The following is a 23,708-nucleotide window of genomic DNA, read 5'->3' on the forward strand; positions in this document are numbered from 1 at the left end:
GTCACATGCGTTTATGATTTGCTTAGTATCTGTTATAATAACTGTATCCTTGAATACATTTCTTCAAAAGAGCATAATTTTAGACATTATAGAGCAAAACAAATCATTTATCAAGAAAAAATTACTGAGCTGATATTTAATATTCAGAACACAACTCCTATATAAAGAACAGGTCAATGGTTTCCAAAATTTCAACAAAAACAAAAAAAAATCATTTTGTTAAAGCATTCATACCCCAATACATGCTTGCTTCTCATTCATGTATTACCATGTATTATTATATATATATATATATATATATATATATATATATATAATAAAAACAAAACAATAGAAATTTTTATTTTAAAATGAATTTTAAAAATAGTTTTAATATTTGCTTCCCTGTCCACCAGTGAGTCATTTTGTATAACACATGGGCAACCATTGTTTACTTTGAAGATTATTAGAAAGTATGATAGTACTTGGGGCTTCCCAAGTGGTCCTAGTGGTAAAGAACACACCTGCCAATGCAGGAGACATAAAAGAAACAGGTTCAATCCCTGGGTCTGGAAGATCCCCTGGGAAAGGAAATGGCAACCCACTCCAGTATTCTTACCTGGGAAAGCCCATGGATGGTGGGCTACAATCCATGGGGTGGCAAAAGAGTCAAATATGACTTAGGAACTAAACAACAACACCATGATAGAACTTACTACAGACTAAAATTTAAAAAAAAGAAAGAAAAAAATGTATTTATGAATCACTGTGTAAACTATTATTTTCTCACTTATTTTCAACCATGGTATCCCATGCTTTGTGTCTATTAAACTCTTCCATCATTGTTCTTTTTTTTTTTTTTTTCTCTCTGGGTTTTTCTATTGACTTGTCTTCAGTTCACTAATCCTCTTTTCTACTCTAATCTTCTGTTAAATCCAACTATAATGTTTTTAATCTCAAGTACAGCACTTTTTGATTCTAAAAGTTTCCATTTGACTTTCACTCAATTAAAATAAATAAATTTATATTTTAAAAAATAAATAAACTTAAAAATTGTCTTTTTGATTTTCATTTTTAATAGATTGAGTTTATGGAAATCCTCCATATTTATATCTATTTTCTCCAACTTTCCCTTTACTTTATTGAGTATATTAACTATTATTACTTTGCAGTCTTTTTCTTCTATCACCAATATCTGGATCATCCCTGGGTCTCTTTCTATCATTTTCTTTTAGCCTGGATTTTGGTGATTTAGTACTGTTCTTGGGCATGACTTTTATGTTTTTTGTTGAATGTCAGATTTTTTTTTTTATCCTTTTTTTTAAATTTATTTATTTATTTATTTTAGTTTTTTTTATTTTTTACATTTTTGAATGAAACTAGATCACTTTCTAACACCGCACACAAAAATAAACTCAAAATGGATTAAAGATCTAAATGTAAGATCAGAAAATATAAAACTCCTAGAGGAGAACATAGGCAAAACACTCTCAGACATAAATCACAGCAGGATCCTCTATGATCCACCTCCCAGAATGCTGGAAATAAAAGCAAAAATAAACAAATGGGATCTAATTAAAATTAAAAGCTTCTGCACAACAAAGGAAAATATAAGCAAGGTGAAAAGACAGCCTTCTGAATGGGAGAAAATAATAGCTAATGAAGCAACTGACAAACAACTAATCTCAAAAATATACAAGCAACTTCTGCAGCTCAACTCCAGAAAAATAAACGACCCTATCAAAAAATGGGCCAAAGAACTAAATAGACATTTCTCCAAAGAAGACATACGGATGGCTAACAAACACATGAAAAGATGCTCAACATCACTCATTATTAGAGAAATGCAAATCAAAACCACAATGAGGTACCACTTCACACCAGTCAGAATGGCTGCGACCCAAAAATCTGCAAGCAATAAATGCTGGAGAGGGTGTGGAGAAAAGGGAACCCTCCTACACTGTTGGTGGGAATGCAAACTAGTACAGCCACTATGGAGAACAGTGTGGAGATTCCTTAAAAAATTGCAAATAGAACTACCTTATGACCCAGCAATCCCACTTCTGGGCATACACACTGAGGAAACCAGAATTGAAAGAGACACATGTACCCCAATGTTCATCGCAGCACTGTTTATAATAGCCAGGACATGGAAACAACCTAGATGTCCATCAGCAGATGAATGGATAAGAAAGCTGTGGTACATATACACAATGGAGTATTACTCAGCCGTTAAAAAGAATTCATTTGAATCAGTTCTGATGAGATGGATGAAACTGGAGCCGATTATACAGAGTGAAGTAAGCCAGAAAGAAAAACACCAATACAGTATACTAACACATATATATGGAATTTAGGAAGATGGCAATGACGACCCTGTATGCAAGACAGGGAAAGAGACACAGATGTGTATAATGGACTTTTGGACTCAGAGGGAGAGGGAGAGGGTGGGATGATTTGGGAGAATGACATTCTAACATGTATACTATCATGTGAATTGAATCGCCAGTCTATGTCTGACGCAGGATGCAGCATGCTTGGGGCTGGTGCATGGGGATGACCCAGAAAGATGTTATGGGGAGGGAGGTGGGAGGGGGGTTCATGTTTTGGAATGCATGTAAGAATTAAAGATTTTAAAATTTAAAAAATAAAAAAAATAAAATAAAAAAAAATAAAGTACACAATGTAGGTTTTTTAAAAGTACATTCACAGAGTTGTGAAATCATAACCACATTCTAATTTTAGAACATTTTATCATCCCAGAAAAGAAGTTCTATACCCATTAGCATTCACCTGTATTCTGCCACATCATCCTCTGCCCTAGGCAACCACTAATGTACTTCATTTCTCTGTGGATTTGCCCATTTTTTGTATTTGATGTAATGAAATTATGCAATAAATGACTTTTTTGCTATCTGACTTATTTTATTTAACATTTTTTAAAGTTTCATCCATGTTGTAGAAGGTCAGCATTCTTTTTTATTGTCAAATAATATATCACCTTCTCTTGATTCATTCATCAATTAGTGAACTTTGAGCTATTCCCTCTTTTTTGACCATTATTAATAATGCTGCTGTTAATATTTATATGTAAATTTTGGGGTTGATGTATGTATTCATTTCTCTTGGCTCTATCTCCAATAATTCAATTTGGGGTCATATGGTAATTATATGTTTAGGCTTGTGAGAACAGCCAAACTGCTTCCAAAGTGGCTATATAATTTTCCATTCCCTCTAGTAGTGAATGAGTGATCAATATCACTATTCACCACTTCTTGTTGCTGTCTTAAAAAAAGAAAAATCCTAGTGGGCATGAATTGGTCTATTATTATGTTTCATTTCCATTTCCCCAGTGATTCATGATACTGAGCATCTTTTTCTGTGCTTATTGATCATTCATATATCTTCTTTGGTGAAATGTCAGGTCATAATACTGCTCATTTTTTATTGGATCATCTATCTTCTTATTGAGTTGTAAGGGCTTTTGTGTATTCTGGATACAAATCCTTTATCACATATTACTTATAAATATTTTCTCCTATTATATGGGCCATCTTTTTTACTTTATTAATGGCATCATTTTCATCATAAAAGTTTTAATTTTGATGAAATCCATTTTATTTTGTTACTTATGCTTTTGGAGTTGTATCTAAATTATTACCTAACACAAGGTCAGGAATATTTAAACCTAAGTTTTCTTTCAATAGTAAGTCTTAACACTTACATTTGGGTCTATAATTCATTTTAAGTGAATTTTTTAAAATACTATGAGAGGTAAGGCTCAAAGTAATATTTTATATGGATATCCAGTTGTCCCAGAACTATTTGTTGAAAAGCTTATTCCTTCCCAGGTGAATTGTTGACACTCCCCTCTGAAAAATAAACTGACCACAAAAGTAAGGGTTTATTTTTAGACTTTACATTCTACTCCATTGCTATGCTTATGCCAGTGTTGTTTTCATACCTGTATCTTTTTAGCAAGTTTTGAAAAAGTGTGAGTACTACAAATCTGTTATTTTTCAAAACTGTTTTGGATAGTGTGAGTTCTTTGTACTTATACATTAATGTTAGGAACATCTTCTAAGTTTCATTGCAAAAACCAGCAGAGATTTTCACAGGAATTGTATTGAATTTCTATTGTCAATTTGGGAGGGTACTGCCACCTTAACAATATTGTTTTCCAATCCATGAACATGGGTCGCCTTGCCATATATTTAGGTGTCCTTTAATTGTTTCTACAAAAAAATGTTTTGTAGTTTTTAGTGTGCAAGTCCGCAGGTTTTTTGTTGTTGTTGTTGTTGTTAAATTTATCCATAGGTATTTATTTTTGATGATATTATAAAAATAATTGTTTTCTTCATTTTATTTTTGGATGTTCACTACTACTGTATATTTTGTGTGTCTTTCTTAGAATTTTCAGTATATGAGATTGTATTACCTACAAACAAAGATAATTTTACTGCACCTTCTGTAGTCAAAATAGTTACCATTTTTTATACTTGCCCAATTGCCCTAGATAGAACTTTTGTACAATGCTTAATAGAAATGACAAGAACATACAGCCTTTTCTTGTTCCTGATCTTAGGGGGAAAGCATTCAGGTTTTCACAATTTTAAATATTACATTAGCTGTAGGTCTTTATATATGCCTTATACTAGGTTGAGGATTTTACCTTCTGTTTCTAGTTGGTATATTTTTAAGCATAAAAGTGTGTTGGATTTTGTCAAATGTTTTTAATCCATTTATTGATATGATCATGTAGTTTTTGTTCTTTATTCTATTAAAATGGCTTAATACCTTGACTGATTTTTTAGGTATTAAACCAAATTTACATTGGCAGACTAAATCCCATTTAGTCATAGTGTGTGATCATTTTAAAAATGTTATTGGATTTGTTTATTAATATTTTATTAGAATTCCTATGTTTCTGAGGGACATTTATCTGTAGGTTTGCTTTTATTTTAGATGTTTTCATCTGGCTTTGATATCAAGGTGATATTGGCTTCATAGAATGAATTGGTAACTAATGTATCCTCTTTTATTTTCTCTAAGAATTATAGAATAATATTATTTCTTTATTAAATATTAACTATGTTTGCAGCATATATGTTTATAATTGTTATCTCTTCCTTCTAATTTGTCTTTGTTAAAATATTTATTTTTAGCAAAAATTTCCATAATGTGTTTTGTCTTATATATATACTTTAACTTCCATTTTGGTTTCTTTTTTCATGGCACATTTTTCATCTTTTAACTTTAAGATTGTGTCTTTGAATCTGAAATTTTTCTCTTGTACATAATGAATGTATAATAGAATCATAGCTTTAATCCATTCTTCTAATCTCAATCTTTTGATTGGAGTGTCTACTCCATTTACATTTAATGCGGTTATTTTTAAGGTAGGATAGTATCTGCCAGTTTGCTATTTTTTTTTTTCCCTACATGTCTTATGCCTTTTTTCTGTGTTCTCAATTACTGCCTTTTTTTGTGTGTGTTAAGGGATTTTCTAGTGTACTATTTTAATTCCCATGTAATTCTTTTTACTATGTATAAAAAATAATTTTCTTAGTGGCTGCATTGGAGATTACAATTAGAATAAGTATAAAATAATTTTGTTCTTATTAATAGTAACTTTATTTCAATAGCATACAGAAATTTTGCTCCAATATAGCTCCATTCCCTCCCTTCCTTTTGTGTAATCATTGTCATATAAATTATAACCCATATACATAAGCACACCATGTAGTTTCATAATTACTATTTCATGTAGCTGGGTTTTTAAAAATCAGAATAAGAGAAGAAACAATACAGAAACAAAGTCATGCTGTTTTTCACCTTTTTATTTTATGTTTGCCTAGGTAGTTACATTTGTTGATGTTCTTTTTTTCTTCATGTGAATTTGAGTTACCTGTTAGTGTCCTTTTTTCTTTATTCTGAAGGACTCTCTTTAGCATTTTTTTATAGGGTAGGTCTGGTAGTGAAAAATTTTGGTAGTAAAAAATAAATTTATCTGGAAATGCCTTAATTTATTTTTTATCTTTGAAGTTTATTTATTTTTTTTTTTTGCATATTGAGTTCTTGGATGGCAGTTGTGTTCTTTCACCACTTTGAATATATCCTACTGCATTCTGGTCTCCATGGTTTCTGATAAGAAATCAACTGTTAATCTTATTGAGGATTCCTGGCACAAAATGAGTCCATCTCTTGCTGCTTACAAGAATCTCTTTTTGTCTTTTGAAAATTTATGATGTGTTTGCTTGTAAATTTCTTTGAAATTATTTTATTTGTAATTACTGGGCTTCTGGTATGTGTAAATTAAAGGTTTAATAAACTTTAGGATGTTTTCAGCCATTAATCCTTCAACTATTTTTTCTGCTCTTTTCTCTTTCTCTTGCTTTGATATTTTCACTGTGTGTATATTGATATATTTGAAAATTTCCCACAGGTTTCTGAGGCTCTTTTTTTTTTTAATCCTTTCTTCTTTCTCTACCTCATACTGTATTACCTATTTCACCTATTTTCAAGTTTGCTCATCCTTTCTTCTGTCATTTCAAACTTGATTTTGAACTTGTCTAGTGAATGTTTCCAGAGAAGGCAATGGCACCCCACTCCAGTACTCTTGCCTGGAAAATTCCCATGGATGCAGGAGCCTGGTGGACTGCAATCCATGGGGTTGCTAAGAGTCGGACATGACTGAGTGACTTCACTTTCACTTTTCACTTTCATGCATTGGAGAAGGAAATGGCAACCACTCCAGTGTTCTTACCTGGAGAATCCCAGGGACCAGGGAGCCTGGTGGGCTGCCATCTATGGGGTCGCACAGAGTCGAACATGACTGAAGTGACTTAGCAGCAGCAGCAGCAGCAGCAGTGAATGTTTCATTTCCATTATTATACCTTTCAGCTCCAGAATTTCTATTTTATTATTATCTTAAATTCTATTTTTTTTTTTTAGAAAAAATTAGCTTTTGCATAGGCTTTCTCTTTCAGGTGTTTTCTGCTGCCTGGTGCTTAGGTGGCCTGCATCCTCTAGCAGGGTGGTATGGAGTGCTCCGGTTTGTGATCTTTTGACAACTCTGCCCTTCATCATGGCTGCTACAGGGAAGGTAGAGGAAGTGGGATGATGCTGAACCCCATTAACAATAACAAAAACAACTCTACCATACCCAGGGGCCACAGCCACAGCCACTTCAAATGAGCACCTCACCTGAGACAATCACAGCTCTATGAGCATAGTGATTCTGAACTAAGACCCACAGCACTTACTTCAATTTCTATCTTTTTTTATTGATAGTCTCTATTTGATCAGACATTCTTCTATTACTTTAATTCTTTAGATATGATTTTGTTTAGTTTCTTGAGCATATGTATAGTGCATAATTTAATGATCTAGTAAGTCTTTTTCATTGGGAAAGACCTTGATTCTGGGAAAGATTGAAGGTGAGAGGAGAATGGTAAGACAGAGGATGAGATAATTGGCTGGCATCACCGACTGGATGGACATGAGTTTGAGCAAGCTCTGGGAGTTATCGATGGACAGGGAAGCCTGGCATACTGCAGTCCATGGGATCACAAAGAGTTAAACACTATTGAGTCACTGAACTGAACTGAGCAAGTCCAACATTTGGGCACCCTCAGTAACAATTTCTACTGATTTCTCTTTTTACCAGTATATTGCCTATAATTTCTTGTTTCTTATGTGTCTCACAATTCCTTGCTAAGTACTGGATATTTTATGCAATATAATGGGGCAACTTTATAAATCATATCCACTCCTTCACCTATGTTTTTGTTGCTGCTAGTTTTCTGTCTCTTAATTTTTTGTTTGCTTTTCATTTTTATGTTGTTTGGTGTTATTTATTTCTTCAGTAACTTTTCTGGATTAAATCTTTAAAGTCTCTATTCCTATAGTCTGAAATTACTGAAGTCTCTGATTTGTTGTGCAAGTGGTTAGCTAATGATTAGTCAGGAATTTCCTTAAATGTCTTGAAATAGTAAGTTGTATGTATGTTGCTGAGCAGTGATATGCATGTGTGTGTGTTATGTCTTCAACACTCTAGCAGGCAATTTACAACATTGCCTTGACATCATTTATAAGGTCTCAAGGACAGCCAGGGGTGATATTTTAGGGTTTTACCAGGTTTTTTCCTGAGCAAGTACATGTCCATGCTCATTTGCATAGCATTTTTGATTGCCAGTAATATATCAGACGGAGAAGGCAATGGCAACCCACTCCAGTACTCTTGCCTGGAAAATCTCATGGACTGAGGAGCCTAGTAGGCTGCAGTCCATGGGGTCGTGAAGAGTCAGACACAACTGAAGCGACTCAGCAGCAGCACAAGCAGCAGCAATATATCAGAACTTTTCAAAGCCTCCATGGACATCCTTTTCCTAGATTCTGCTTTTCAACTTTTGGGGAGAACCCTCATTTGTATGACATTATGGAGCTGTACCATTAACAACTGCACCTAGGTCTCCAAACAAAACAAAACAAAAACATCCTGAGAATAGGAATTTTTTATTTGGAGAAAGCTCTGATTCAGATCAAATAACAAGAATACCCTGTGAATAAGGCTCTTACAAGGAACTGCCAGAACAAACAAACTATGAAATGCTCAGGGCGTAGGACTCTTTATGTATTTCCTAACATACTCTTCCTCTTCTAGTAGCTTAAAAACTATTGTTTTTACAGGTACCATAGAACTGGGGGAAGGGATATGTGAGTTAGTCAAATTAAAAATGCTGCAAATCCTACTGTTTTTACTGAGGTACAGTGGTTTTTCTTGAATAAACTCCCTTCAGACTGTTGTAAAACTTTGGTTAATTTCCTGAATCCTGAATATGTTGATTTTGAAATTCTGTCATTATTTTCAAGTATTTTATTGAACAGTAGAATTAGAGATATCCTCACACTATAATTCTGAATATCATGCATGTCAGGTGGATTTTTTAAACTTAATTTATTTATTTTAATTGGAGGCTAATTACTTCACAATATTATAGTGTTTTTTGCCATACATTGACAAGAATCACCCATGGGTGTACATGTGTTTGCCATCCTGCATCCCCCTCCCTCCTCCCTTCCCATCTAATCCCTACCCTGATGGATGCACTGACCCTGAGCACCCTGTCTCATGCATTGAACCTGGTCTGGCGATCTATTTCACACGTGGTAATATACATGTTTCAATGCTAGTCTCTCAAATCATCCCACCCTCGCCCTCTCCCACAGAGTCCAAAAGTCTATTTTTACATCTGTGTCTCTTTTTCTGTCTCACATACTGGATTATCATTACCATCTTTCTAAATTCCATATATATGCATTAGTATACTGTATTGGTGTTTTTCTTTCTGGCTTACTTCATTCTGTATAATAGGCTCCAGTTTCATCCACCTCATTAGAACTGATGCAAATGTATACTTTATAATGGCTGAGTAATACTCCATTGTCTATATGTACCACAGCTTTCTTATCCATTCGTCTGCTGATGGACATCTAGGTTGCTTCCATATCCTGGGTATTATAAACAGTGCTGCAATAAATATTGGGGTACATGTTTCTCTTTTAATTCTGGTTTCCTCAGTGTGTATGCCCAGCAGTGGGATTACTGGGTCATATGGCACTTCTATTTCCAATTTTTTAAGGAATCTCCACACTGTTCTCCATAGTGGCTGTACTAGTTTGCACTCCCACCAACAGTGTAGGAAGGTTCCCTTTTCTCTGCACCCTCTCCAGCATTTATTGTTTGTAGACTTTTGGTTAGCAGCCATTTTGACTGGCATGAAATGGTACCTCATTGTGGTTTTGATTTGCATTTCTCTGAGAATGAGTGATGTTGAGCTTCTTTTCATGTGTTTAGCCATCTGCATGTCTTCTTTGGAGAAATGTTTGTTATGTTCTTGGCCCATTTTTTGATTCAGTCGTTTATTTACTGGAATTGAGCTGCAGGAGTTGCTTGTATATTTTTGAGATGAATTCTTTGTCAGTTGCTTTGTTTGCTTGTATTTTCTCCCATTCAGAAGGCTGTCTTTTCACCTTGCTTATAGTTTATTTCTTTGTGCAAAACCTTTAAGTTTAATTAAGTCCCGTTTCTTTATTTTTTCTTTTATTTCCAATATTCTGGGATGTGGGTCATAGAGGATCTTGCTGTGATTTATGTCGGAGAGTGTTTTGCCTAAGTTCTCCTCTAAGAGTTTTATAGTTTCTGGTCTTACATTTAGATCTTTAATCCATTTTGATTTTATTTTTGTGTATGATGTTAGAAAGTGTTCTGGTTTCAATCTTTTACAAGTGCCTGACCAGTTTTCCCAGCATTACTTGTTAAAGAGATTGTATTTTCTCCATTGTATATTATTGCCTCCTTTGTCAAAGGTAAGGTGTCCATAGGTGTGTGGATTTATCTCTGGGCTTTCTATTTTGTTCCATTGATCTATATTTCTGTCTTTGTGTCAGTACCATACTGTCTTGATGACTGTTGCTTTGTAGTAGAGCCTGAAGTCAGGCAGGTTGATTTCTCCAGTTCCATTTTTCTTTCTCAAGATTGGTTTGGGCATTCGAGGTTTATCTATTTCTTTACAAATTGTGAAATTATTTGTTCTGGTTCTGTGAAAAATACCACTGGTAGCTTGATAGGGATTGCATTGAATCTATAGATTGCTTTGGGTACTATACTCATTTTCACTATATTGATTATTCTGATCCATGAACATGGTATATTTCTCCATCTATTTGTGTCATTTTTAATTTGTTTCATCAGTATTTTATACTTTTTAATATACATCTTTTGTTTCTTTAGGTAGGATTATTCCTAAGTATTTTATTTTTTTCATTGCAATGATGAATATAATTGTTTCCTTAATTTCTCTTTCTGTTTTCTCATTTTTAGTGTATAAAAATGTGTGGGATATCTGTGTGTTAAGTTTATATCTTGTGACTTACTATATTCAGTGATTAGCTCTAGTAATTTTGTGGTGGTGTGTTTAGGGTTTTCTATATGTAGGATCGTGTCATCTGCAAACAAGAGAGTTTTACTTCTTCTTCTTTTTTTTTTTTTTTCCAATCTGAATTCCTTTTATTTTTTTCTCTGATTGCTCTGGCCAAACCTTCCAAAACTATGTCGAATATTAGTGGTGAGAGTGGGCACCCTTGTCTTTTTCCTGACTATAGGCGAAATGCTTTCAATTTTTCACCACTGAAGATAATATTTGCTGTGTGTTTATCATATATGGCTTTTATTTATTTTTAATGCATATATATGGAATTTATTTATTTTTTAATTTTACTTTATTTTACTTTACAATACTGTATTGGTTTTGCCATACATTGACATGAATTCTCCACAGGTGTACATGAGTTCCCAATCCTGAATCCCTCTCCCACCTCTCTCCCCATACCCATTCTCTCTGGGTATGTTCCTTCTATGCTTGCTTTCTAGACATTTTTGTTTTTGTTTTTGTTTTTATAAATTGATGTTGGCTTTTGTCAAAGACTTTCTCTGCATTTATTGAGATAATCATATGGCTTTTATGTTTCAATTTGTTAATGTGGTGTATCACATTGATTGCTTTCAGAATATTGAAGAATCCTTGCATCCCTGGGATAAAGCCCACTTGGTCATGACATATGATCTTTTTAATATGTTGTTGGATTTTGTTTGCTAGGATTTTGTTAAAGATTTTTGCATCTATGTTCATCAGTGATATTGGCCTGTAGTTTTCTTTTTTTTTTTTTTGTGGCATCTTTGTCTGGTTTTGGTATTAGGGTAATGGCAGCCTCATAGAATGAGTTTGGAAGTTTACTTTCCTCTGCAATTTTCTGGAAGAGTTTGTGTAGGGTAGGTGTTAGCTCTTCTCTAAATTTTTGGTAGAATTCAGCTGTGAAGACTTCTGGACCTGGACTTTTGTTTGCTGGAAGATTTTTGATTACAGTTTCGATTTCCTTGCTTGTGATGGGACTATTAAGATTTTCTATTTCTTCTTGTTTCAATTTTGGAAAGTTATACTTTTCTAAGTTTTGTCCGTTTCTTCTAAGTTGTCCATTTTATTGGCATATAATTGCTGATAGTAGTTTTTTTTTTTATGATCATTTGTATTTCTGTGTATCTGCTGTGATTTCTCCATTTTCATTTCTAATTTTGTTGATTTGATTCTTCTCCCTTTGGTTCTTGATGAATCTGGCTAATGGTTCATTAATTTTATTTATCTTCTCAAAGAACCAGCTTTTGGCTTTGTTGATTTTTGCTATGATCTCAATTGTTTATTTTGCATTTATTGCTGCCCTAATTTTTAATAATTTCTTTCCTTCTGCTAACCCTGGGGTTCTTCATTTCTTCCTTACATATTTGCTTTACATGTACAGTTAAGTTATTTATTTGATTTTTTCCTTGTTTCTTGGGGTAAGCCTGTATTGCTATGAATCTTCCCCTTAGCACTGCTTTTACAGTGTCCCATAGGTTTTGGGGTTGCTCTATTTTCATTTTCATTCATTTCTGTGCATATTTTTATTTCTTTTTTGATTTCTTCTGTGATGTGTTGGTTATTCAAAAGTGAGTTGTTTAGCCTCCATATGTTGGAATTTTGACTAGTTTTTTTTTTTCCTGTAATTGACATCTAATCTTACTGCATTGTGATCAGAAAAAGATGCTTGGAATGATTTCAATTATTTTGAATTTACCAAGGCTAGACTTATGTAAGTGATAGATCACTCCAGAATGTGATCTATCCTGGAGAAGGTTCCATGTGCACTTGGGAAAAAGGTGAAATTCATTGCTTTGGGGTGAAATATCTTATAGATATCAATTAGGTCTAACTGGTCCATTGTATCATTGAAAGTTTGTGTTTCCTTGTTAATTTTCTGTTTAGTTGATCTGTCCATAGGTGTGAGTGGGGTATTAAATTCTCCCACTATTATTGTGTTATCATTAATTTCCCCTTTCATACTTGTTAGCATTGGCCATACATATTGTGGTGCTCCTATGTTGGGTGTATATATATTTGTCATTATTATATCCCTTGGATTGATCCTCTGATCATTACATAGTGTCCTTCTTTGTCTCTTTTCACAGCCTTTATTTTAAAGTCTATTTTATCTTTATGGGGATCCCCTTGTGCATTATTTGTTGTTTTTCTCTTGCTGCTTTTATTACTTGTTCTTGTGTTTTATCTTTTAAATTTGATTAATATGTGTCTTGGGGTGATTCCCCTTTTTTTATCCTGTTTGGGACTCTCTGGGTTTCTTGGACTTGGGTGATTATTTCCTTCCCCATTTTAGGGAATTTTCAACTATTATCTCTTCAGGTATTTTCTCATATCCTTTCCTTTTGTCTTCTTCTGGGACTCCCGTGATTCGAATGTTGGGGCATTTAACATTGTTCCAGACGTCTCTGAGGTTGTCATCATTTCTTTTAATTCTTTTTTTCTTCTCTGCTTCATTTATGTCCACCATTCTATCTTCTACCTCACTTACCCTATTTTCTGCCTCAGTTATTCTACTGTTGGTTCCCTCCAGAATGTTTTTGGTCTCATTTATTGCATTGTTCATTATTGATTGACTCTTTTTAAATTTATTTTAGGTCCTTGTTAAACATTTCTTCCATATTCTCAATCTTTGTCTCCAGGCTATTTATCTGTAACTCCATTTTGTTTTCATGATTTAGCATCATTTTTACTATCATGATTCTGACTTCTTTTTCTGATAGACTCCCTGTCTCCTCCTCTTTTCTTTGGTTTGGTGGGCAGTTATCATGTTCCTTTACCTGCTGATTATTTCTCTGCCTTTTCATCTTGTTTGGATTGATGTGTTTGGGGTGGGCTTTCTGTATTCTGGCAGTTTGTGGTTCCTCTTTATTGTGGAGGTTCCTCCCTGTGAGTGGGGTTGGATGAGTAGCTTGTCAAGGTTTCCTGTTTAGGAAAGCTTGCGTCAGTGTTCTGGTGGGTGGAGCTGGATTTCTTCTCTCTGGAGTGCAATGAAATGTCTGGTAGTGAGTTTTGAGATGTCTATGGGTTTGGCATTATTTGGGGGAAGCCTGTATATTAAAACTCAGTGCTATGTTCCTGCATTGCTGGAGAATTTGTGTTGTGTGTCTTACTCTGAAACTTGTTGGATCTTGGTTGAAGCTTGATTTCAATGTATGTATGGAGGCTTTTGTATGAGCTCTTATCAATTAATGTTCCCTGGAGTCAGGAGTTCTCTGGTGTTCTCAGATTTTTTTACTTAAGACTCCTGCCTTTGGTTTTTAGTCATATTCTTCCAATAGTCTCAAGACTTCTATATCCATACAGCAAGGGTGATAAAACATCTAGTTTAATGGAGAAAAGATTCTCCACAATGAGGGACACCCAGAAAGCTTTGCTGAGTTACATGATGAAGAGAAGAAGGAAGAGGGAGACTTAAGTGACCAGGAGGAGAAAAGGGGGAATCAAAAGGGGAGAGAGCACTCTAGCCAGTAATCAGTTCCCTATGTGCTCTCCACCGTCTGGACCACTCTGAGAGGTTCATGGAGTTACACAGAGAAGAGAAGAGGGAGGAAGGAGACAGAGGTGACCAGGAGGAGAAGAAGGGGAGTCAAAAGTAGAGACAAATCTAGCCAGTAATCAGTTTCCTAAGTGTTCTCCACAGCCCAGAACACCCGAAGAGATTCACAGAGTTGGGTAGAAAATAGAAGAGAGAGGGAGGAGATAGATTGACCTTGGGGAGAAAAAGGAGAATCAAAAGGGGAGAGAACAATCAAGCCAGTAATCACACTCCTAAATAAAAATGGGTACTGAAGATTAGATTCTTAAAAGTCCAAAATTGATAACAAATACCAAAAAGCAAAGATTAAAAATCTAGTGTAGAAATTAGACTCTAAAAATACAATATTTTTTAATCACAAAATATTATATATGTGTATATATATGAAATTTGCTTTAAAAATAGGGTCTTTTTTGTAAGATAATAGCAGGTTATACAAATGAAATTTAAAGGAGTAATAAAGAACTTAAAAAAGATTAAAAATGATAATAGTAAAATATTTCTAGGAATTTCTCTGGAGCTGTTGAGGGCACTGTGGGGTCAGTTCAGTTTCAGTTAGTTTCTTGTACCAGCTTATACTTCTTCTCAAGGTCTCTAGGCCCCTTCCAACGTAGTCAGTGCTAACTACAGGGTTTTAATCTGTTGCACCTGTCACTTCCAAAGGGGTTCCCTCTTCTTTGTTTATTTTGGCTTCCTCTGTTTGCAAGTCTCTTCAAGTTCTAATTTCTGCCTTGACACAAGGAAGCAAAGGTGGTCACTTATTTGGGCTCACTTGTTCAATTGTGCTGCAGGGAGGCAGGAACAGTGAAAACAAATATAACTGGCGTGTGTGGGGAGTGCTCACAGTGTTTAGGCCACACTGGGTTTGCCCTGCTCACACCACTGTGCTTTCCTGGTCTACACTGCTCAAGCTCCAGGTTGCTCTGCAGGGGAACTCTCCAAAGCAGGCCCTGTGTTGTGTGCACTTCCCAGGTCTAAGCTTCTAAGGTTCAGGTTCTCAGGTACTCCACAAAGGCACACACTCTACGGGGCCTGCGTTTTGTGCTCTTCCCAGGTCTGAGCAGCTCAGGCCACCGGGTGCTTCACGAGCACACACTCCCAGGTTTTGATGTGTCTTATCTCCCTGGTCCCAGTTGATCAGTTTCCTAGGTGCACAGCAAGAGCACTGCCTCAGGTGTGCTGTGTGTTTCCTCTGGGGAGTTGATCTTAGGCTGAGATCCTCCTGGCAATTGTCAGCCATCCAGGATCCCAGGAAGACTTGGTGTGCAACTGAGCGCTTGTTCACAGTTTGATGGAGGATGCCATCTCTGGGCCTGAGATTGCCCCCCACCTTCAGGCTCTGGCTGTCTCCCACCTACCTCTCTGCCTCTGGTTGGGGAATGGGCTAGTCTGCAGCCAGCTAGCTCTCCTCTGGTATTCGCTCAATCCTTTGTTCTATGAGCAGACCAGCCTGTGCCTTAAGCTTAGAGCTTTTTGAGGGAAAGTTCTCTCTCTCTCTCTCTCTGTTTTGTTTTTTTTTTTCTCTCTCTCTCTCTCTGGTTAACCCACAGTTTGGGTTGCTATCCCAAGTTAGCTCCCTCAGATTATCCTCAGGACATTCAGGCCCAGTCCTTACCCTAAGCATGCAACAAGTGCCTCCCTGTTCAGCCCCCATTTGCTGCTGGCCAACGCGAGCGTTTGGGCTACTTCAGCACTGAGAGTTGTGATTAGGCACATATTCTGTGCATTTATTTTTTCTCCCGGTTATGTTGCCCTCTGAGATTCCAAAACTCCCCACAGACCTTCTGGTGAGAGGGTTTCCTGGTGTTTGGAAACTTCTCCTCCTTTGTGACTCCCTGCCCAGGACAGGTCTCCATCCTTAGCTCTTTTGTCTCTCTTTTTGTCTTTTATATTTTGTCCTACCTCCTTTTGAAGAAAATGGTCAGCCTTTCTGTGTTCCTCGTGTCCTCTGCTAAAGTTCAGAAGTTGTTTTGTGGAATTTTCTCAGCATTCAAATGATCTTTTGATGAATTTGTGGGAGAGAAAGTGGTCTCCCCATCCTATTCCTCTGCCTTCTTAGGACGGACACTCATGTGAATTTTTTTAAGCTGAAGTATTATATTTTTTTTTCCATCTTGCTGTCTTCATCTCATCGTCCTAGACTATTGTATTATTTTTATGTGTCGATTGAATAAAATCCCACTGCTGGGCATACACACCGAGGAAACCAGAATTGAAAGAGACACATGTACCCCAATGTTCATCGCAGCACTGTTTATAATAGCCAGGACATGGAAACAACCTAGATGTCCATCAGCAGACGAATGGATAAGAAAGCTGTGGTACATATACACAATGGAGTATTACTCAGCCATTGAAAAGAATTCATTTGAATCAGTTCTGATGAGATGGATGAAACTGGAGCTGATTATACAGAGTGAAGTAAGCCAGAAAGAAAAACACCAAAACAGTATACTAACACATAAAAATGGAATTTAGAAAGATGGCAATGACGACCCTGTATGCAAGACAGCAAAAAAGACACAGATGTGTATAACGGACTTTTGGACTCAGAGGGAGAGGGAGAGGGTGGGATGATTTGGAAGAATGGCATTCTAACATGTATACTATCATGTAAGAATCAAATCGCCAGTCTATGTCTGACGCAGGATACAGCATGCTTGGGGCTGGTGCATGGGGATGACCCAGAGAGATGTTATGGGAAGGGAGGTGGGAGGGGGGTTCATGTTTGGGAACGCATGTAAGAATTAAAGATTTTAAAATTTAAAAAAATAATAATAAAAAAATAAAAGTAATGAAGAAAAAAGTTTATCCAATCATATCTTGATAATTTTTAATTAATTAATATTAATTGGAGGCTAATTACTTCACAATATTGCAGTGGTTTTTGCTACACATTGACATGAATCAGTCATGGGTGTACATGGGTCCCCCATCCTGAACACCCCTCCCACCTCCCTCCCCATCCCATCCTTCAGGATCATCCCAATGCACTGGCCCTGAGTGCCCTGTCTCATGCATCAAACCTGGATTGGCAATCTATTTCATATATGATAAGCTAGTGGAGGTGATGGAATTCCAATTGAGCTGTTTCAAATCTTGAAAGATGATGCTGTGAAAATGCTTCACTCAATATGCCAGCAAATTTGGAAAACTCAGCAGTGGCCACAGGACAGGAAAAGGTCAGTTTTCACTCCAATACCCAAAAAAGGCAATGCCAAAAATGCTCAAACTACCACAGAATTGCACTCATATCACACGCTAGTAAAGTAATGCTCAAAATTCTCCAAGCCAGGCTTCAGCAATACATGAACTGTGAACTTCCAGATGTTCAAGTTGATTTTAGAAAAGGCAGAGAAACCAGATATCAAATTGCCAACATCTGCTGGATCATGGAAAAAGCAAGAGTTCCAGAAAAACATCTATTTCTGCTTTATTGACTATGCCAAAGCTTTTGACTGTGGATCACAATAAACTGTGGAAAATTCTGAAAGAGATGGGAATGCCAGACCACCTGACCTGCCTCTTGAGAAGCTTGTATGCAGATCAGGAAGCAACAGTTAGAACTGGACATGGAACAACTGACTGGTTCCAAATACAAAAAGGAGTACATCAAGGCTGTATATTAACCCCCTGCTTATTTACTTCTATGCAGAGTACATCATGAGAAACCCTGGACTGGAAGAAGCACAAGCTGGAATCAAGATTGCCGGGAGAAATATCAATCACCTCATATATGCAGATGACACCACCCTTATGGCAGAAAGTGAAGAGGAATTAAAAAGCCTCTTGATGAAAGTGAAAGAGGAGAGTGAAAAAGTTGGCTTAAAGCTCAACATTCAGAAAACGAAGATCATGGCATCTGGTCCCATCACTTCATGGGGAAACAGTGGAAACAGCCTCAGACTTTATTTTGGGGGACTCCAAAATCACTGCAGATGGTAACTGCAGCCATGAAATTGAAAGATGCTAACTCCTTGGAAGGAAAGTTATGACCAACCTAGATAGCATATTAAAAAGCAGAGATATTACTTTACCAACAAAGGTCCATCTAATCAAGGCTATGTTTTTTTCCAATCGTCATGTGTGGATATGAGAGTTGGACTGTGAAGAAAGCTGAGCACTGAAGAATTGATGCTTTTGAACTGTGGTGTAGGAGAAGACCCTTGAGAGTCCCTTGGACTGCAAGGAGATCCAGCCAGTCCTTTCTAAAGGAGATCAGTCCCTGGTTTTCTTTGGAAGGAATGATGCTAAACCTGAAACTCCAGTACTTTGGCCACCTCATGTGAAGAGTTGACTCATTGGAAAAGCCTATGATGCTGGGAGGGATTGGGGGGCAGGAAGAAACAGGGAAGACAGGATGAGATGGCTGGATGACATCACCAACTCGATGGATGTGAGTTTGAGTGAACTCCGGGAGTTGATGATGGACAGGGAGGCCTGGCGTGCTGCAGTTTCTGGGGTCGCAAAGAGTCGCACACGACTGAGAGACTGAACTGAACTGAATATACATATTTCAATGCTATTCTCTCAAGTCTTCCTACTCTTGCCTTCTCCCAGAATCCAAAAGTCTGTTCTTTACATCTGTGTCTCTTTTACTGTCTCACATATTATTTTTATACAAATCTTTGAATTATTTGTTGTTGGCTCAGTGGTAAAGAATCCTCCTGCCAATGTAGGAGACACAAGAAATGCAGGTTTGATCCCTAGGTTGGGAAGACCCCCTGGAGTAGGCTACCGCAACCTACTCCAGTATTCTTGCTTGAAAACTGCCATGGATAGAGGAGCTTGGTGGGTTACAGTCCATGGGGTCACAAAGAGTCTGACACTACTGAACACAAAGCACATAGAAAGTTTTAGGTTGGCAGGATCCTACTAAGGACCTCTTAATAAAGAATTTTCAGATTTAAATTGTCCATGTACTTTTCAAATTTGCTCCTTTTTGCTCCTGCTGTTCTCACCCCTGCTGCTCAAGGATAAATATGTAAATGTATATTATACACAATTTCAGCTGGACAACATTTCATTAATGTAAATGCTCTTTAATTTATAATCTCATATGTATTAGAATTGGGAGAGGGTGGGATGATTTGGGAGAATGGCATTGAAACATGAATAATATCATATAAGAAACGAATCACCAGTCTAGGTTCAATGCAGGATGCAAGGTGCTTGGGGCTGGTGCACTGGGATGACCCAGAGGGATGGTATGGGGAGGGAGGTGGGACAGGTGTTCAGGATTGGGAATACGTGTACACCCGTGGCAGATTCATGTTGATGTATGGCAAAATCAATGCAATATTGTAAAGTAAATAATAATAATAATAAAATATAATAAATAATTGTATCTTTTCACACTTAATCTATACATATGCCATTATATAAGCCCTTGTTGCAGAATTAGACTCTGAGAATAGATACTTTAAGTAGAATGAACAATTCTGCTCACTATTTCACTCAATGAGCATATGCCTTGGTGTGATTGTGAGATAATACATATGACTATGCTGTCCTCTCAGTTAGTCTAAGTTTAAACATATTTCCTATAATGCAAACATTTTGCCATGCTCAGTGTGTTTCTTATTTTTCAGATATGTATTTTTCATGCAATATGGCCCTTAAGTACAATCCAACTATTTCATCTGGTGCTCAGCGGAAGACACAGCAATCTGTTTCAACAAAAGAAGGAAAACTGGTAATGTTGAACTCACTAAGAGACAGTATGTAGCTCTCAAACTGTACTTTCTTACAATAATTATAGCTATATTCTATGTATGCCTTGTGAGCTAACTTTATAATTCAGTGCACATTCTCCATCCAGATGCATCTATGCCATATAGCAAATTTGGATCATTCCAGGGAAATCTTGCCATGAACAGTGGGAAAATCCTTAATTTTTACTGTTTTACAGTTTATTCCTTAGTGTTGGTGAGAAAATACAAGCCATAAGATAGACATAGCAGGAACTCTGTATGAGTTTGTCTCTCATCATTGTGGTGCTCTATCCTGGAGTTATTGTCCTCCTAGCTCAATTTTATTAGACACATTCAAGTTGTACCAGTACTCTATCATCAAATTGAAAACTCATTATGGTGAACACTCAATAAAGGTTGATTATAAACTAAAAACAAGTTGAATAAAAATTGGCCTCTCCATACTGCAACATTATTTGACAAGCCAGAGGCAAAGTTGAGTTTGTGCAATGACCTTGATGCTAAGAGTTTAGTGGTAATTATGCTGTCCAATGTGGTTCTCCAATTCTTGTTTAAAAGCTACAGGTGGGCAGTCTACAATTTCTCAAGAATAAGTTACCAAGAGTTGCATTGTTAGGAAAGTTACTTATGGAAACTTGAGTTTGTTGATTGAGATAACTTCATTTTATATTTTTATAATTTTATTTCCTGAGAGTATTTGGTACCTTTAAAAAGTACTCCACAAAGTTGAAGTTTCTTTTTTTTTCCTTTTTCTATTAGGTAGTGATTTTAGACTATGCTATTCAGATGGCCCAGCTCAGAATTACTTAGAAAACTGACTAAAAATACAGATCCAATAGCCTCATCACACCTCTACTAGTTTCTGAGATATATTGAGATGATTCTGATACAGGTTACATCATTAACAGGTAGCTGCAGATAATTTCAATATAAACTATAATTTGAAAATTACTACTGTAGACATTTTGGGCATCTCAGAAAATAAAGCTGATTTTTTGAGTAAAGCAGTGAGAAAGATCCCCTACACTCCACCACATCTTGCTATTCTTTACTTGTTGACAATGGAAGTTTATTTTTCTATTAACAAAAAAGTTTTTATTTTCGCCATTTCATGTTTAGATCAGTTTCAGCCTCTCTGTTAGTGACCAAACAATACCCTTTCATCATCCTGTGGTGTGGCTCAGAGACCCTGCTCAGTGGGAAGTGCTCCACCTTTGCATAAGTATCCTGACACCTGGTCTTCTGGTTGTGGTCAAGAATAGTTCCATCTGAACTTGGTTCAAGGGAGGATTGTGTGCTGGCTGCAGGGCCACTTATTGATTTCAAAAATGTATGGCCTGCTTTCCAAAAGAGGTTGGCTGCCACTGTGCTTATGAGTTACTTTATTTTAACATGAAGAGGAACTGGATAAGAAATTGTTTTGAAAGATTTTGTCCTACTAGCCCTTTTATCTCTATCTGCTCTTCAGAGAAATCAGTGCAGCCTTATCACCATTGGAGGGAAATGTTCATTCCACTAGAAATCCATCCAGGTATGAAAAGTTAACTTTCTCTGTTGGAGGGTTACTAATGGGTCACCAGATGCCTTAGGTGAAACATGTTTATGGCTTTTAGGTAAGTTTTCAATATTTTGTACACTGCTGTTCAACCTGCAAAGTCTCTTCGAAATGCACAATGGATACATGTCATAGTATATGCTATGAGATGATTTCTTTATTAAAAATTTAATCCATCTGTTGAGCTAATGTTTAGGGGAACAAAAATGCATCACAGAATCCTAAGACTGAAAGGTATATTGGGAAATTAATTACCAGTTAATTACTTTACCTCAGGTGCTCCTGAAACAACTTTTACTGACAACTGTTCACATACATTTCTTCTTTTTTTCCCTTGCAATTTCTCTCAATCCTTTTTCTCTTCAGTCCATTTTTCTAGTTTTCATTCTTCCTTGCCTGACTGAGGTCTACTAATGGCATCCAATAAAATCCAAAAACATTACATATAACCTAGTCTAGTTAATTTCTCTCCATAGAGAAGCACATAAGCTTTTCATGAATATGTTGAGGTGTAGAAAGAACTACCTGGGCTATTAGGACAAAGAAATTTGGTTTTAAATTCTGGTTATACAAGTAGAGCTGTGACCTAAGATATTGGTTCTCAGCTATCACAGTCTCATTTTATTCATTTGTAAAATAGGACTTAGAATTTCTGCATCACAGTGTTAAAGGTACCACCATTCATGGCAGGCACTCAGTAAAAGCCGCCCTTGAAACTGATTAATTCTTGGGAGAATTAATTACTTAGTTCTCTACATGAGATCATTCTTTATAAAACTAGGAGTAGAATGGAAATTATAAAATGTCTTCTGTGCTTGGTAAGGATTAAATACAATATCACAGGCACAGTGTCATGGGTGACATTTATTATATGTTAATTGAATACATTTTATACAGATTAACAGAAAAATGTTACTGGTAATGAGATCATTCATTCTGTATTATCCAAGATACACGATTTGAAATGAATACTGAAACCATATCTGCTGAAAAAAAAATCACATAAAGTACAGTATATTTATGTACTAGCTATATTTCTTGGAAGTAGACTACAACATCGTTATTTGATCCCTTGGCTCGATTTTAGATTGGGACATGTGATCATCTTAATTCCTGAGAATCATATAAATGGCAGAGTAACTTGCCTAGGTCTTTCTTGCCTATCATGGCAATAGTCAAGCCCCAGAGGAAGAAAAACTGTATAAAGGATAGTGAGATGGAGGTTAGTGTCAAGGAAGAAATCTGATAACAACCAGTCCACTCTGGATACACTTCAAAAGCCCCATCCTGAAAACTGATATCTGAATGCTTCTAAATGAGTCTTCTTTACTGGTAGTTGCTGCGAAGGAAGAAACATTTTTTGAATAATGAAAATATTTTGTTTCCTAAGTATAATTAAATGCTCTGCACGTGACAAGAAACATTTAAAGCTATGATCTATCATTTGATGGCCAGATTGTCAATTTAAAGAAAATTAGAGCAATTTGGAACTGAGCCGAATACACTACTGCTTATCTCCCCTTTATTTCTCTCCTTTTAATTCTCTACCTCATTGACTACTATATTGGATATATAGAGCAAAGAGGGCAAATATATCAGCTGAGCTCTCTGAGGTTCCAATGAGAAGCAGTTAATATCTGTATGGGAGGAACATGGGCCAAGGAAGAGGCCTGTGATTATTACTATGTGAGCCTGAAAAATGTTCCATACACCAGGGGCCACTGAGAAAAAAATAAAAGACAACAAATGCATTTTTAATTTAATAAAATATGAACATTATCTAGTCAAATAAAGCTGACTACTTTAAAGTAGACATTTCATAGATATTTCTTTTTCTTTATAGCATCTTTGTTTGCATTTAAAATATTACCAAGTAAGGCAAGGATGAGACCATATATCAATAAGCTCTTATGAGATCAAATAAAATAACCTATCTTAATCACAAGAAT

This window comes from Ovis canadensis, chromosome X (genome assembly GCF_042477335.2).
Source record: "Ovis canadensis isolate MfBH-ARS-UI-01 breed Bighorn chromosome X, ARS-UI_OviCan_v2, whole genome shotgun sequence".
Classification (NCBI taxonomy): domain Eukaryota; kingdom Metazoa; phylum Chordata; class Mammalia; order Artiodactyla; family Bovidae; genus Ovis; species Ovis canadensis.